Source organism: Diadema antillarum, unplaced genomic scaffold, assembly GCF_040938485.1.
Source record: "Diadema antillarum isolate AM-2024a unplaced genomic scaffold, OU_Dant_1.0 scf00000078, whole genome shotgun sequence".
NCBI lineage: Eukaryota > Metazoa > Echinodermata > Echinoidea > Diadematoida > Diadematidae > Diadema > Diadema antillarum.
The window spans coordinates 836144-851737 of NW_027270967.1; the positions used below are offsets into that span (position 1 = coordinate 836144).

Here is a 15594-nt window from a genome sequence, read left to right on the forward strand (position 1 = left end):
TCAATATTTGATATGCTAATGCAATCATCACATTATCCTTTATCTTGTATCAGATTAGCAAGTGTATACCTTTAAAGGTGAAATGCCAACCAGTCTTAAAGTTTACTTCAAGATTAATACATGTAGAGTGAAATAGAGTAAAAGTCAAACAATTTAGTCAAAATCTAACCCGAAATTCATTCATTCAGTCATTCATTCATTCATTCATCTTTATTGGTCTATGTTAGACATAGAAATTTGGCTTCCATTGACATTGCATTGTACCAAAATAATCATGACAATACAAACATCACAATTGCATACATGTATCTATGACAGGCACAATGAATACAAACAAAACCCTGCAAATCTATTACACAATATACATACATTGCAAGGTAATACAATATATCAGTTCGTTTTAAACCTATATAACCCAAGCTATTTTAACCCTTCAGGAAATTAAGGGATGTAAAAGTTTCACAGGCTTTGACAGATTAAATGAGACAATGATGTGCATTGTATTTGTCTGTCTGTCTGTCCGTCTGACCTTAGGTTAAAGTAAGATGTGAACGAGCCCTACATATGTTCAGAGTGTGGAGTATGTGATATTATGAGATTCAGGTGAAGTGGGCAGGGCAGGAGGGAGTGAATTTGGAGGCTTTTGGAGAATTGCAGCCCGGAGGAAATGATGAAGATGGTAGGTATAATATTCCTGACACAATTTCAGCTTCCTCAGACAGGGGGAACTTACTTGACCTTTTAAAGTTGCTCCCGTCTCTTGGTGATGGCAGGGGCACGCAAATAGCCGTGGATCACGCTCAGACACACAGACACACACAAACGTGCGCGGATGCACATGCCATGCATTTGATCTATGAGATCGAGTTACATTGGTGCTGTTAAGGGCATAAATCGCTGTTCATGACAGTATGTTATTTTGATTACTACCCTTCCTCTGCCCCCTGTATGATAGGGCTGGCAGTGTTCTCCACTTCCCCGTTGGGCGTCTGGGACGAAGGATTATGGACTTCGCCGTGAGCCATGACAATACATAATTAGGTCACGAACAGTTCCTGTTTTTATCGAACCTGCACAGTCAGTGCTGGCAATACAACCACAGTGTGTCGAGTACTATATGGCATAAAAGAAACACCAACGTATGCTTGAGCCATGGGTATGTTGACATAGGGGGAAGGTCAAACCAATGAAGCCATACTCTCTAGTAAATGATATTCATGTTGTGAAACATAATTTCAGGAATATTCATTCAGTTCTCACATGCTACAAAACTTACCATGAGCATTGGAAGATTATTTTGAAACTTTGCGTATTATTATAACTTCTTTTTTTTTTTTTCATGTTTTCAGCCTGGTAAATATGGTCAAAGTTTGGTCAAGTGAGGTATAATCCTAATGATTTAAATCATTCAGACTACAAATTTGTATGATTTAAAAAAAAAAAAATCAGATTTGGTAGTCTATACCCTTTTTATTTTGTTATAACTTGTAATTGCAAAATATTGTGATAAGTGTAAGATATCTTTTACCAGTAGGGTATTGAAGATACTGTTAAGTTTGAAACAAAAAAATAAATAAGATAAACTAAAAAGAGTGAGCCAATATGGCCATGAGACATTCTTACTGGAATTATATAGGGGCTGCTGGAAGAGTATCAGTAGTGAACAGTGTATGCTGTCCATTCCTGTCCATGTGCAAATCGAAAGCGTATGTGTACACTGTATTCAGGAGAGTAATAAAAAGTAATAATGGCATTTACATGTTGATCAAGAGTGGCGCAATACCAAATGTCACTTGCACGATAGAAATTACAAGCATTCCGTGGGGAACCTCCCTCTGTTGATGTGATTAGATCTCTGTGAAATAATCTGCACCTCAATGAATCCACAATTGCAATATCTGGAACCTCATGTGATGCACCTGCAGTGGCTGCGCTAATGAATCGCGACTGGATTTTCGTAAATCTCAGTTCAGTGAAAGGTCATGTATTGTACCGTGGAAATCCCTACTTTTGTTTATGTACTAAACTCTTACATACTTGTGGCACTTTTACAGATTAAAATATGCAGGTAACAAATCAGTGCTTACCAGTCTTTGCCTTGTTTTGTAGTTTATGTTTGTGGTACAAAACATTCATGAGGTATCAACAATGAGAGGAGACATGTTGAATTACTGGTATGTAACAAACTTTTTAAAGAGAGGAGCTTTATGTACAGCTAAATAAATGCTCATTAGCTCATCACCAGGAGTATATATATACCTGTGAAAATGGTCATGTACCTGTCATTTGGTATGCAGAGAAAGTGTTTGGTAAATGTCATAGAATACAGGAGAGATTCCCTCGGCAAAAACAATACTGTATACGCCGAACATTTCGTGAGGTTTTTATTTCGCGAGAGTAAGAGCTGTATACTTTCACTGACAACCACTCTTCCCTAGACTTGATTGATGCATTCTTTGCCATACCAAATTCTTTCCAACATCTCTTTTGTGCATCTTCCATTCTAAAAAACAAACAAAAAAACAAACAAAAAACAAAAAACAAAAAACAAAAACTCTTACCATATTCTGGACCCATGGTGTCTGTGACTGTGTCATCAGGTTGCCAAGTTCCCGATTTAAGCGCATTTTTAGTCTTCTTGAATTTATCTTTTCTCAAGCTTTGTTCACACTGAAGAAGATAGCTCTCTCTACAAAGAACTGGAATGGTCTAACTACACTTTTACATCCAATTAAATACTTACTAAATGGATGAAACTTTTTGTGACTTATTCCTGTAACTTGATGAAGGTGACTGATGCCTCTAACTTGATAAAGTTTGGCATGCCTCAACTCTAAAAGGAGGCCAGAGGAATTAGCTTTTTCTTTGATTTTGAGAAGATGTACTGATTATGGTATGAGACACCAATTAATGATTCACTCCCTTTAGAGTGCAGTAAACCATTGGCTGTCTCAGCTGAGTGCTTATGTCTTTCTGCCACCATATTCCAAAGTTCTGTCGTGTTCTCTGTGTGACATCTTGTTAAATTCACATTTGCCTCCATGGATAGCTCACTTTTTCCAAAGATGGAGCGTGCACCGACTGAGTATGGAGTTTGCCTGAGTACTTATACACAAAAAGGCAGCGAAAGTTACAGTGGTAAGATACACAACAAAGTGGGGATGTTGAGGTATGGAAGCAATGCCGTGAAGGAACAGCCATCATACGTGTGTTCATGCACAGATATCGTTGTATCGAAACCGCTCTTCGTCTGGTCTCGCATCGCCCCACTGTGGGCACGGGGATGGGAATACAGTGCATACTAATGTACGTTGCTCGGCGATCGGTCTATGTGATGGTGGCGTGAAAACAGAAAGAGGAGCTAGTCGGTCTCCGTCGGTGCCCTCATACTTCTTGAGTCGAGGAGTCTGGGAGCGAGCAGAATGTGGAGCAGACACGGGCAGAAAGAGGTCAGCGGCATGCTTTTACATTAAGGATGAGGCACTTGGCTTACTTGTTATCAGCCATGGCAGTATCTAGAAAGGCGATGCGGGCAGTGACCTGATGTTATACCATCTTCAGAGTTTTGCTTGTATGTGGTGTCATTCATGTGCCCCATCTCCTAGATGACAATCTCATATGTCAGCAATCTGTTGATGATATACAAAGCGAGTCCTCTTCTGTAAAAAACTGTTGGACCTGAATATATCAATATATATAAATGTATACATATGTATATCATTATATACACACATAATATACTAAACCAGTGGTCTTTGATCTTTTAGATTGATGTGATATAAGCTTTATATTGTTAAGAAAGAAAGTTAAGAACATTAAACTTTGCCCAGACACTTTTGTATTACTTTACCTTTTGCCTTTTGTCCTGTGCGATGTCCCAAGTTTAATGTAATTTTGTTTTTACTTTTTTTTTTGAGATCTGTTCATTGTATGAATCAGCTCTTGTTTGGGATTAACCTGAGACCAGCTCTAGTTTGTTGGATCACATATGAATGTAGATGTTTAGTCGCTAGTGGCCGTTTCCGTATGTAATGGCTGATAGCTACAGTGTACGCACAAATGAATGAGGTGAGCTTACGTACCAACGCGCAACACGACGATGTCAAGTGGGGCACACTTTCAGGGTTCACTGTGCACTTCCAGAGTTAATACAGAGTTACTGTGCAGCAGACACTGGCAGGGTGTACATGCAGTTATCATATCTAATTTTTCCCTTGTTATCATGGCTAAAATATTCCCACTTTACATTAGAAATGCATTTTCAGAGCTTACAGTTGATATCTCTTTTTCCAGCACATAACAGTTGGTAGGAAAATCTACAAAACTTTGTAATTTTTAGATAGAGATAGTGCTCCATTTTTCTTTGTGTATAATCTAGAATGGAGCTCGTGCATAGTGTTGTCGACTCATGGTTACGGAAATTAAATAGCACAGCCAACATTTGAGTTTTTTACAGTTACAAGCAATAGTGAGAATTCACTGCTTTTGTTGCTTCCAAGTCTCTCTAAGATATCTCAGTGATGTTTTGTTATCAAAAAAGTTTTGCTGTATATCTTGAGTCAAACTGCAGAGCAAGATAGAAAAACTGTAGTTAAAGAAGTAGTTTAAGTCTGATACCATGTGTGGACTATCCTTTATTTCATTTTATACAAACTATACAATAAACAATTAACCAATGCAGGAACTTCTCTAAATTGATAAGTTGTTTTTAGGCGGGTCACATAGAAACGTATCCCATGAATACATCGGTATATCCCACTGGGCATCGTGTGAGAAACACAAATGTGCAATTCCAGTCCATGTTCAAGTACAATTTGTAGAGCTCTTGTAATCAGTCCAGAATGATAGACACCGTATGGGAAATAGGACATGTACCAGACAAGAGTGTTTGTAGAATGGTAAAGTTCAATTATTTTAATATTACATTTCTATAGGGAAGTGAAACTTGTCACAGTCACATGTGGAAATTAAATGCTGATATCATTGCCTCATAATTTTCCCTTTTGCCAGCTCATAATTCTTAAGTAAATTGTCTCTTTTAGAGGAAATAGAGAGAGAGAAAAAAATGGTTTCCTTCGCATTAAATTGTTTTGATGGCAGTGATAACCTGCCATAACTCACATCCATAAAGGTAGAAAAGTGTGTGGTTGGTGACGTCATTGGCTAAAAACATAATTTTTGTAATATTTTTGAATGCAAATCATTGCCAGTGGTATGAGGTTATATCATTATTTCATCTGATTTGCATAGTATGTGGTTAGAACCAGTGTCATTGATCAGAGAGAACATATAAAGCTTTCAGAATTTAACCTTTGAATTGTATTTTACATTGTATATTGATGATCCTTCCACAATTCTGTTTGCATGATTTAATTCTATTTGTAAAAGTCCGTGTGATCATATTATATGCTAAAGGGCAGTGATACACTATAGTATATGTAGAACTGCTCGTAAACTGATTTGAATATGTCATAGGCAAGATAATACAAGAATCTGGATTATGTTCATATTTCATTTCAACATGATATTATCCTGAAAAAAACTCTCCAAATGGAGAAATACAGTTTTTCAGTGTCTTCTCTTCAAGCTCATGTGTGAAATTCTTACATGGTATGAAAGAAGAATACATCTCAAGGAGAATAAACCATACTAATTAGGTAAAGTGTGTTAAGAGTTCCACTTGGGCTGTGGAGAATAGACCTATTTGGTCTTAAAAAGTTATAACTTGTGTCGGTCAAAACTTGGGGGCTTCCAAAATAAAAAGAAAAGATGATTCCGTGGGTTATGCAATGAGTTGCGTGCATTGCTGCGTCAAGTGCATATTTCAACTACCTGGATGATGTTGTCAGGCATATTGAAGCCCCCCCCCCCCCCCAGTTATGGCTGAAATAGACATTAACATGAAAAATAGCACCACAAACCAAACAAGTCTATAGGATAGCTGGTAGCTGAGGATGTTTGAACATTTTTTTTTTTTTAAAGAGTATTCCAATTTGCTGCCAGAGAAAATACATTTTTATGCCTCCGCCACGAAGTGGTGCCGGAGGCATTATGTTTTCTGGTTGTCCGTCCGTCTGTAATGAATTTTGTGGACAGGGTAACTATCAAAACCTTTTGAGATATCCTAACGAAACTTGGCATGTATGTGTATTAGGTGGTAAAGTTGTGCCTATCAACTTTTGGGTGCACATGCTCAAGGTCAAAGGTCAAAAGGTTAAGGTCAAATACATAAAATTTCACTATTTCTACCATATCTATGCAATGCCTGAAGATATTTTCTTGAAACTTAGCGTATACATGTATTACCCAATTAAGATTCTCTGATGAAAGTTTGGGTCATGAGGTCAAATGTCAAAAGGTCAAGTAAATATATTAAAACTTCACCTTTTTTCTCTGTACCTTGGAAATTGTTCAAGGTATCTTCATGGAACATAGTATATATACATGTGCTGACTGGCAGTGATTATCTAGAGAATTTAGGGTTCATGGGGTCAAAGGTTAGGGGTAAAAGGTCAAGGGCAACACTTCAAAATTTTACTATTTCCCTCATGTTTCACAATGCCAGCAGGATTTTTTTAACACTTGGAGTATGCATGTATAACCTAATAGAGATTCTCTGGAAAGTTTTTTTTTTCTTTTATTTTTGCCTCAAAGGTCAAAAGGTCAAAGATCAAGTGAAAGTGCTAAACTAAGTTTTTCCTCCATATCTCGGAAGTGGTTCAAGTTATCTTGAAACGTACTACATATTTATGCATGTTCTGCCTGACAGTGATTATCTTATGAATTTTAGGGTCAAAGGCCAGATGAAAATGATAACAATTTACTATTCAATACAGAAATTGCACTTTTTCTCCATACCTTAAAAATTACTCAATGCATAAATGTATGAATGGGTCAAAGTCAAGTTAAAGTCCTTAAATCCCAAATACATGCTCTCCTATTCATTCAATTAAACCAGGTCAAGGAAGGTGAATATTCAACACATTTGTGACAAACTTGTCATTTTAATATTTTGCCAATTTTGTGAAGATGTAATCACACATTGTCCACATGTACTATCTAGACCTATTAGGAGAATCATGCATTATGGCGGAGGCATACTAGTCGCCATAGCAGCAGCGACATTTCTAGTTATTATATAGGCTTCAATTATGTAAAAGCAAAAAAAGAGAGAGTGTCGATCAAGTCAGTTCAGTAAAGGTTTCAAATGGTGATGACAGTTTGACTGGATAATGCTTACTGCACTTTCCATATCTGCTCAGGTTTTAACCTCACTGGGCAATTCATGCCAGTCTCTTTTCCTTTTGATGGGCCAGATTATTGACTACTAAATTGTTTCATAAGATCAAGTTCCTTATAAAGTCTGATGTCAAACTATATACGCTGATCTGGAACAACTAGTTTTCAGGAATCAAACTCCGCATAATGACATCAATGCTGGGCTTGATCATAGAAAGCAGATAGCTGTCTAAGAGGTTACATTCTTAATTGCATCCTGAAACTGAAATGTGAGGCATAATGAATGCCTTTGTTGTTTTTGTTGCCACGCAGATGGAAATAATAGCCTACATCTATATGTCATGTCTTGCGTGTTTCGAGATGTGGCATGTGTGATATCAACTTTATCAAGTATAAACTTCCTCATTTGTAAATGCAAAGATCCTCTGTTTGAGGCAAAAATTAAGGTTATAAAGTAGATTGTTCGTCTTGTTAATGGTTATGGCATTAGCTATTAATTGCACCCTACCGTTAACATGATATACAAAACAAACTAAACCAAAAAAAGAAATGAGTCAGAATATATGCGATCATGTACCAGTATGTGAATGTCAACATCTCTGCAATGTAACAATGGAGAGGTTACATTCTAGCACCCCTCTTCATTTCCCACAATTTTGTTTCAGTAAAATCATATAAGTCACAAGTGTAAGCACAAAATCATATTTTTTGTTGTCTACAGTAGTTTCCTTTATTGTTGATTTTGTATAACTATGTACATTTATTTCTTTAATTGTATTGTTTGTTTGAAATGAAAATGAATAAATTGAAATGAAATGAAATGAGTGGAGCTCAAGGTTCATGAGGAATACCAAATCTCAGCTGTGTTTCTTCCTCCTGCATTCATGAAATTGAGGCCCTTGTCAAAAAAAGAACCAAAAAAAAAAAAAAACCAAACAAACAAACAAACAACCCACCAACAACAACAAACAACCCAAGACAAAAAAAAAAAAAAAACTCATCACACAGTTTTGGCCATTTTGATTGTACCATCAAAAAAATAAAGGTATCAGTCATTGGTTTTAAATTTTAGTATATATGTAGATAATAATGACCTGCTTGTACTTTTCACAAGAATGTAGTTTAAGAAAACTGAAATATTTGCACTTGACTTCTTTTCACCAGATTTCTTATGATAATTATTGATCACTCAACCTTTAATGTGTTGGATATTTATGCACCAGATGCAGCTTTAATAAAAGTCCATCACATCATGATACCACTTATTCTGAGTTTCTCTTCAAGTTAGCCCTTTAATCTTAAGTTTGATTTAAGACTGCCAGTAAATCAGTGTCTTTCTTGTCAGGTAGTTGAAGGCTTCTGTTGCCATAGTAACACAAGGGGGAGAAGAGGGTGGATGATGTGGATGCCTTTTGCTGAACTCACTGCCAGGAGTACACATGTAAGAGCGAGATGCCTTCTTGGTACACTGACCCCATATGCAGGGTGCCCAGGAGTGGCAAGTCTCGGGTGTCAGTGTACTTCCATGAAAAAGAAAAAATTGCTACACTGAAAATCAGGAACTTGTGGCAAAAGATCAATATCAAATTGGGGACTTGACTTAAGATATTCTGCACTATTTCTCCCAGTGCTCTAGACTTTGTACATGGCTGAACCCACCAGTTGTTGCCTTATCCACAGGCTAGTGCTCAAGTTGGATGCACAGCTATCAATGTAGATCTGTAGTCCGTGTTGATTTAAAGCAGATAGTGCATGTTGTGTAAGTCTCTTTGCACCCATGATCAATGAATTGATATTCTAGCAAACTCATTTCCATATTCAGATCTTGTATGTGTTGTAGTAATGGTACTCATGCTTTCTACTACGACTTATCTGACTCATATGATTACCTATCCCAGGTGAGTGTATCTTTATTTTATTTATTTCTCTCTTCAGAAGTTCAGGATGGAAGTGTTCTATTTTCAGTAGTGAAACGTTGCCAAAATGTTGCAGGTATACGTGATCTTGAATTTGAGATGATTCAGGATGCCAAAATTTTGTGCCATCCCGTCAATTGAATGTTACCGAAAACACTGGCTAACAGTGTCTCTCAAAATATTGTGGTGCGAGTAAACAGAAGCATATTATTTACAACCCACACGACTTCCTGCTGTGTACACCATGAAAAGAAAAAAATGGCATGGTCTATTTACCTATACACACATTTCTTTCTAGTTATTTTCTTCTTTTTTTTGTGCATGGGGAGTGTGTGTGGCATCATAGTGTAGGACTTTAACAGTGCTTATTCAATTTGAGCCCCTGCTTCTGTGAATGATGGTTTGTTTTTAGGGGCGGATTTGAGGGCACCCAGTTAACTTACACAAATTGTGATTAGGAGATTAGTACAGATCTGCATTATTTGCTCTTCCCTCAAATACTTCACAGTCAGTCCTACTGATTTGATGCTTAGGAGCGAATCAAAGTTGATGGATACAAGTTTTAACTGCGTGCGATCAGGGAAGAGTAAAATTTACGTCTTTGGTTTAGATGATAGACCTCGGAGACCAAACTTTACTCTTCGCGTGATTCTCGTTTTCATAGATGCCAGGAGTGGCAAGCTGTTTACTTACAATGGCCTCATCTCGCTCTCAGCATCCCCAGTTTCCCAGAAAATCTCCTCGCCTCAAATCTTTATAAGTTTGTACACTTCCTTGTCGTTCCTGTGTGCGCTAGAAACTCGTGATGATTCGGTCGTAGTCTCGAACATGATCTAGGTAAAAATCAGATGGTACAATACGTCATTATATTCAAAGCCTGGCACAACTTGAAAAGAAAGAGGTCCAAGTTTACCGACCACACACTGGTGCACATGTAAAGCAGTACACTTAAAATCTAATCATGTTGCCAAAAAGCAGAAATAGAATTGAGCACACACAGGATGTTTATGTACAGCACTTGGAGTTGTGGGATATGAAAAAAAAAAAACAAAAACAAAAAAACAAACCAAAACTTGACTTTCTAGTATAAAGTGCATGCAAACACACTGCATGCAGTAAATTATTGCAAAATTTTCTCCCAAAGTGCAATACCTGTTATCGCCAATTTGGTTGGGAGGTAAATTGCCACATTATAGTGAAGTCTTACATCCAGATATATCAAAATGTTTGACATTTGCATTTTGCTTTAAAAATAGTTTTTTTTTTTTTTTTTTAAATCTCACTCTTTCCAATTGTGCACACGTGTAAACCGTCATAGAACCATCCTCTGTCAAAACGTTTCAAGGGTATGGGGACGTGAAAGGAAAAAAAAAACAAACAGCCAAAACAGTCTTTATATCCTCACAACTGACTATTTTGACAATTCTCCCTCTGCCAGTTGTAGGAAATAACCTCATCATATTAGCTGAATACCATCCAAAGTTCAGCTGATTAAAAGATGCTTTATAGTATCCTAACCTTGCACCAAGTACATTGTACCTAAAATTGTACCTGCATGGTCTTTGTTAAACAGATGTTGTATCAAATTTCAGTACTCTGTTCCTGATTTCTTTTCCAACAGAAATTGAAATGAGGAAGTGATCAGGTGCAGTTATAAGTGTGTGTAACATTATCAGTGGTTAGATATTTGCTTAAAAAGTGCAGTAAGAAGAAGAACAGTCCCTCGTAAGAAGGAAGTTTACTCAGAGAAGTGATAAATGTTCTCAATATGAGACTTCTACTAAGTATAAGATTAAAAACTAATGTGTGTGGTGTGAAGTGAAGATGGGTACCAGGTAGCTTGCTGTCAGTTTGACTTGCAGGTAAAAAATTGTTTAAGTTTACATAGCTGTAGGGAATGTAGAACCTTTATGGTAGAATGAAACAACTGTTAGGAGAGTTATGCCTGGGATTATATAAATAATCCACTTTTTGCTGTATCATCATTTTCATTCTTTATAAAGATTGATTGCGACTGGAGTAGAAAAATAGTTTTGTGGAAATATACCTGGTAGTGAGAAACCCTATCACAAAATATGTACCTAGCAAATAGCTTAGGACCTACTCATAGGCTGCATGTACTTTGCATACTTTCCCATCTTTGAAGCACAGTTTCTATGCCCATAACCCCATTATCAAAACTGCTTTGTGTTTATAAACTGCCCAAAACTCCCTGAAAGTTGTTTGGAAACCCTAGTTCTGCACCAGAAATGAGTTGATAAACACACCCATAAATAGCCAAAAAGTTTCTTCGGTTGTTGCATGCTGTGGACTGTGAATTCACCAAACTCACTGCAATCAATATGGGTATATGCAAAGTCTGTGTAAATGTAAACTGAAGCTTGTAAATGTGTAATGATGTTGATTTTTAGTTTTTGAACCCCCCCCCCCCCCAGTAATGAAGCTGAAAATTTAGTTTTTATCCAGTTTGTTCATCAGCCCATCCACCCATCCATCTGCATGCATGTGCATAATCTATTGAACTTAGGGAGCCAGCTAGAGTATGGAGCTTTGATATAGAAAGGAATAACAACATAATGTCCATAAAGAACTGGGGTTGCAAGGTCAAAGGTCACTTGTAAGATGAGCATGATGGCCAAATTAAGAGGGTTCATAAGGATTTGAGCAAATGATATGAAACATAGTGCAGGACCACCTCCCTTCACAGTGTAAGGATAAGTTTAGGGGGGTTAAAGGTCAAAACTTGAATGATATAGTGTGGGAGAGTTATCGGCGTGGTCAGGTCAAACAGGTCAAAACCAGTGGATTGAAATGAACAGTGACAGATGGAATTATAGCTGTATGAGACAGTTACTATGTTCGTAGAATACAGTATTGCACCTTTAGGAGCAGACCCATCATTTGGAGGAGACACAGTCCATTCGTGACACAGGATTTGTTTCTGTGTTCACCCACTACTCCAAGAGCTGTGACGGCATTGGTGATATAATATGTGGAACTGGTGCTGTAATCTTGCGTAAACATAACTTTTAGCGGTATCTAAGAATTAATCTGCCTCCATTCATACAAGTGTGTACACGCAGGTTGCAACTCACAAAGTCCTGTCAAATGCTTGAGCCAGGATTGTTGCGCGAACAGGCAGGGGAGGTAATATTACACATGAGAATTTGGATACGTGGGACTAGGCGAGAATTAACACTGCTTGAGCTACTAAAATGTATGCATTGTTCATGAGAAGTGTGCAGATAATAACTGCTGGAACAGTCTTCACTTTCTTTTCATACATGACATCAAGTGTGGGATTGTCCCAGTGTATGAAGCAAAACCAATAAATTTGATAGTACTTTGTACTTGCACAAAGGGTATGGGGCTGCCATAGCTCTTGGGACATTACATGTACTTATGCTGCTATGTTCACATGGTACTGAAAGTACAGAACAGTCATAGGTCTTTGCACAATCCTGTTTGTCAGGTGCAAGTCTGTAGCACTTGGATTCATGAAAATAGACTAATCAAGCAAACATATTCAGAGATCAGTGTTTAACATGTATGGGTCCATGGCCTTTCTGCAATTATCTTGACAAAATCATTACCACACTCCCATTTGTCACAAAACTTCATGTGTCTTGTTCAGTTGTGTGTTTTGTAGCTTGATGATGCATCATGCTGTGCCCACGTGCTGTATCAACTATCATGGAGTCATGCATTGCTTTCATGTTTGAGCGAGTGTGGGTTTTCATTGGCAATAAACTTACCGCAGATTGTGATCTGAAACCTGTATACTGTATGGACACAATGTACATTGTAGAGGAGGTAATGCAAGAAGTAGACTTTAACTCATTAATAATGAACTTAGGGTTTTTTATTTGCTGTTACAATCTCTGCATTACCACTGTTGAAATATTATTATCCATTAAATGATCTGTACAGTAGAATAACATAAATGATGAATGTTATGATCTAATTTGTTCGTAAACTGCTGATCAAAGTGTGAAATGGCTATATAAAAGAGGAAAAGAGAATGTTAATGCATTATTAACATCCAACAATTATTAATGGTTGAATATTTGGTGCAACCATCTTTTGTGTACTGGAATCAACTGGTCTGAAAAAGAGTTTTCAAGTCATTTTTTAATAGTGATGTATATTTCATATCTTTACAGTTTGTCAAAACACTGTCAACTCTGTATGAAGATTGCGTTTAGTCAAATGTTTGCCCAAAGTCAGAGTAAATACTCAGAGCAAAACATAAAACAGTGTGTGTTCCGACATCATTTGAAGCAAACACTGTTGAAGTCCAGGCTTTTTGTGCACTCCCATCAATAGGCAATTTCTTTTATGTGGAGAAGACTGTCACTTTTGAGACATTTTTGCTGATAGAGGACATTTCTGTTTTTATTTCATTTTTCATTGTTGCAAAGTTGTAGGCCTCATAATTAAAGCACATCACATTTCAGAAAATTTCTTTACTGCCCTCAAATATACGAAGCGGTACATAGTTGATATTGTTTATTTGTTATTTGTTATGATTGCCATTGTTGTTATGATGTGGTTGATGCATAGTTATGATTCTTGTTCATGTTGTTATTGTTTACTGTATCAAGCCCCAACGTTGGCTGAATTTTTTGTGGTATGCTTTGGTCAGTGGAAAGGAGATGTCAGGCAATTGTGACATCACGCCATTGTGACATCACGTATCCTGGCAAACACCTGTACGAGAGTTCATTGCACTAAAAAATGGTCATTGTTTGTTGGCATGGAACTTATGCTCTGGGACAAGAGGCCTTTTTTTAAGAGAGAGAGAGAGAGAAAGACATCTGTTTTTACATTTGTGGTGATCTTCTTTCATTTTATTGTGTCTGTACTATTGTTGAAAAAGATAGTAGATATCTAACTGTAGTCATTCAGATATGAAATCCTGTACAATATGCAAGGAATGGTGTCTGTGTGTATCATGAAGATAGCTCTGAAACCGTATGTGAAGAAATACAATATATTGATATGCACTCTTAATCAGTGCTTGAAAATGTCAGTAAATGGACAGTTTGCCCATTGCTGTTGTCTCGGATGAACAGTGCACCATCCATTTGGCATTGTGATGATTATACATTGTAGATATTTGTGGGCAAGTGAGCGCTCCTTTCCTTTGAGTACAAAGGAGCTGCGGTGGTTCAGTGGGCAGGACTGTGGACCCTCATGCATGAGGTCCCTAATTCAAGTTCACTTTTGTCGCCCGACACACACATGAAGTTATATTCTTCTGAAGGCTGTTCTATTTTTGCATACATTGTAATTCTATCCTTCTATCATCTGCTGTATGCTGATATAGTGATCAATGTTTCCCCTAGTCCCTTTTGATTTGTTCAAATTGAGTTCCTTTTTTATGCCTCCGCCACGAAGTGGTGCCGGAGGCATTTTGTTTTCGGGTTGTCCGTCCGTCCGTCCTTCCGTCCGTCCGTCCTTCCGTCCGTCCGTCCTTCCGTCCGTCCGTCCGTCCGTCCGTCCTTCCGTCCGTCTGTAATGAATTTTGTGGACAGGGTAACTATCAAAACCTTTTGAGGTATCCTAATGAAACTTGGCATGTATGTGTAATAGGGGGTGAAGTTGTGCCTATCAACTTTTGGGTGCACATGCTCAAGGTCAAAGGTCAAAAGGTCAAGGTCAAATGCTTAAAATTCACTATTTCCCCTATATCTATGCAATGCCTGAAGATATTTTCTTGAAACTTAGTGTATACATGTATTACCCAATCAAGATTCTCTGGTGAAAGTTTGGTGTCATGAGGTCAAAAGGTCAAAGGTCAAAAGGTCAAGTAAAATGTTAAAATTTCACTTTTTTCTCTTTATCTTGGAAATTGTGCAAGGTATCTTTATGGAACAAAATATATATGCATGTACTGACTGGCAGTGGTTATCTAGGGAATTTGGGGTTCATGGGTCAAAGGTCAGGGGTCAAAGGTCAAGGGCAATACTTCAAAATTTTACTATTTTCCTTATATTTATGCAATGCCAGCAGGATTATTTTTTTTAAACTTGATGTACATGTATTCATGTATAACCCACTAGAGATTCTCTGGGATTTTTTTTTTTTTGCCAAGGAGGTCAAAGGTCAAAAGGTCAAAGATCAAGTGAAAGCGCTGAACTTACTTCTTTCTCCATATCTCGGAAGTGGCTCAAGTTATCTTTAAACTTAGTATATATTTATGTATACCTGCCTGACAGTGATACTCTTATGAATCAAAGGCCAGATGAAAATGATAACAATTTGCTGTTCAATACAGAAATTGCACTTTTTTTCCATACCTTGAAAATTACTCAAGTGCGTAAACTTATGAAAGGGTCAAAATAGAAGTTAAAGTTCTTAAATCCCCAAATACATGCTCTCCTATTCATCCAATTAAACATAGGTCAAGGAAGGTGAACATTCAATACATTTGTGA

The 15594-nt window shown here is 37.3% G+C and overlaps 1 protein-coding gene across 1 annotated transcript in view; it reads left to right on the top strand.

The window, feature by feature from the left end:
• The window catches only part of LOC139717632 (uncharacterized), a gene marked incomplete at its 3' end in the record, with an annotated part of 95614 nt that overhangs the window by 29865 nt on the left and 50155 nt on the right, over positions 1–15594 (top strand). The gene's annotated exons all lie outside the window — the stretch shown is intronic.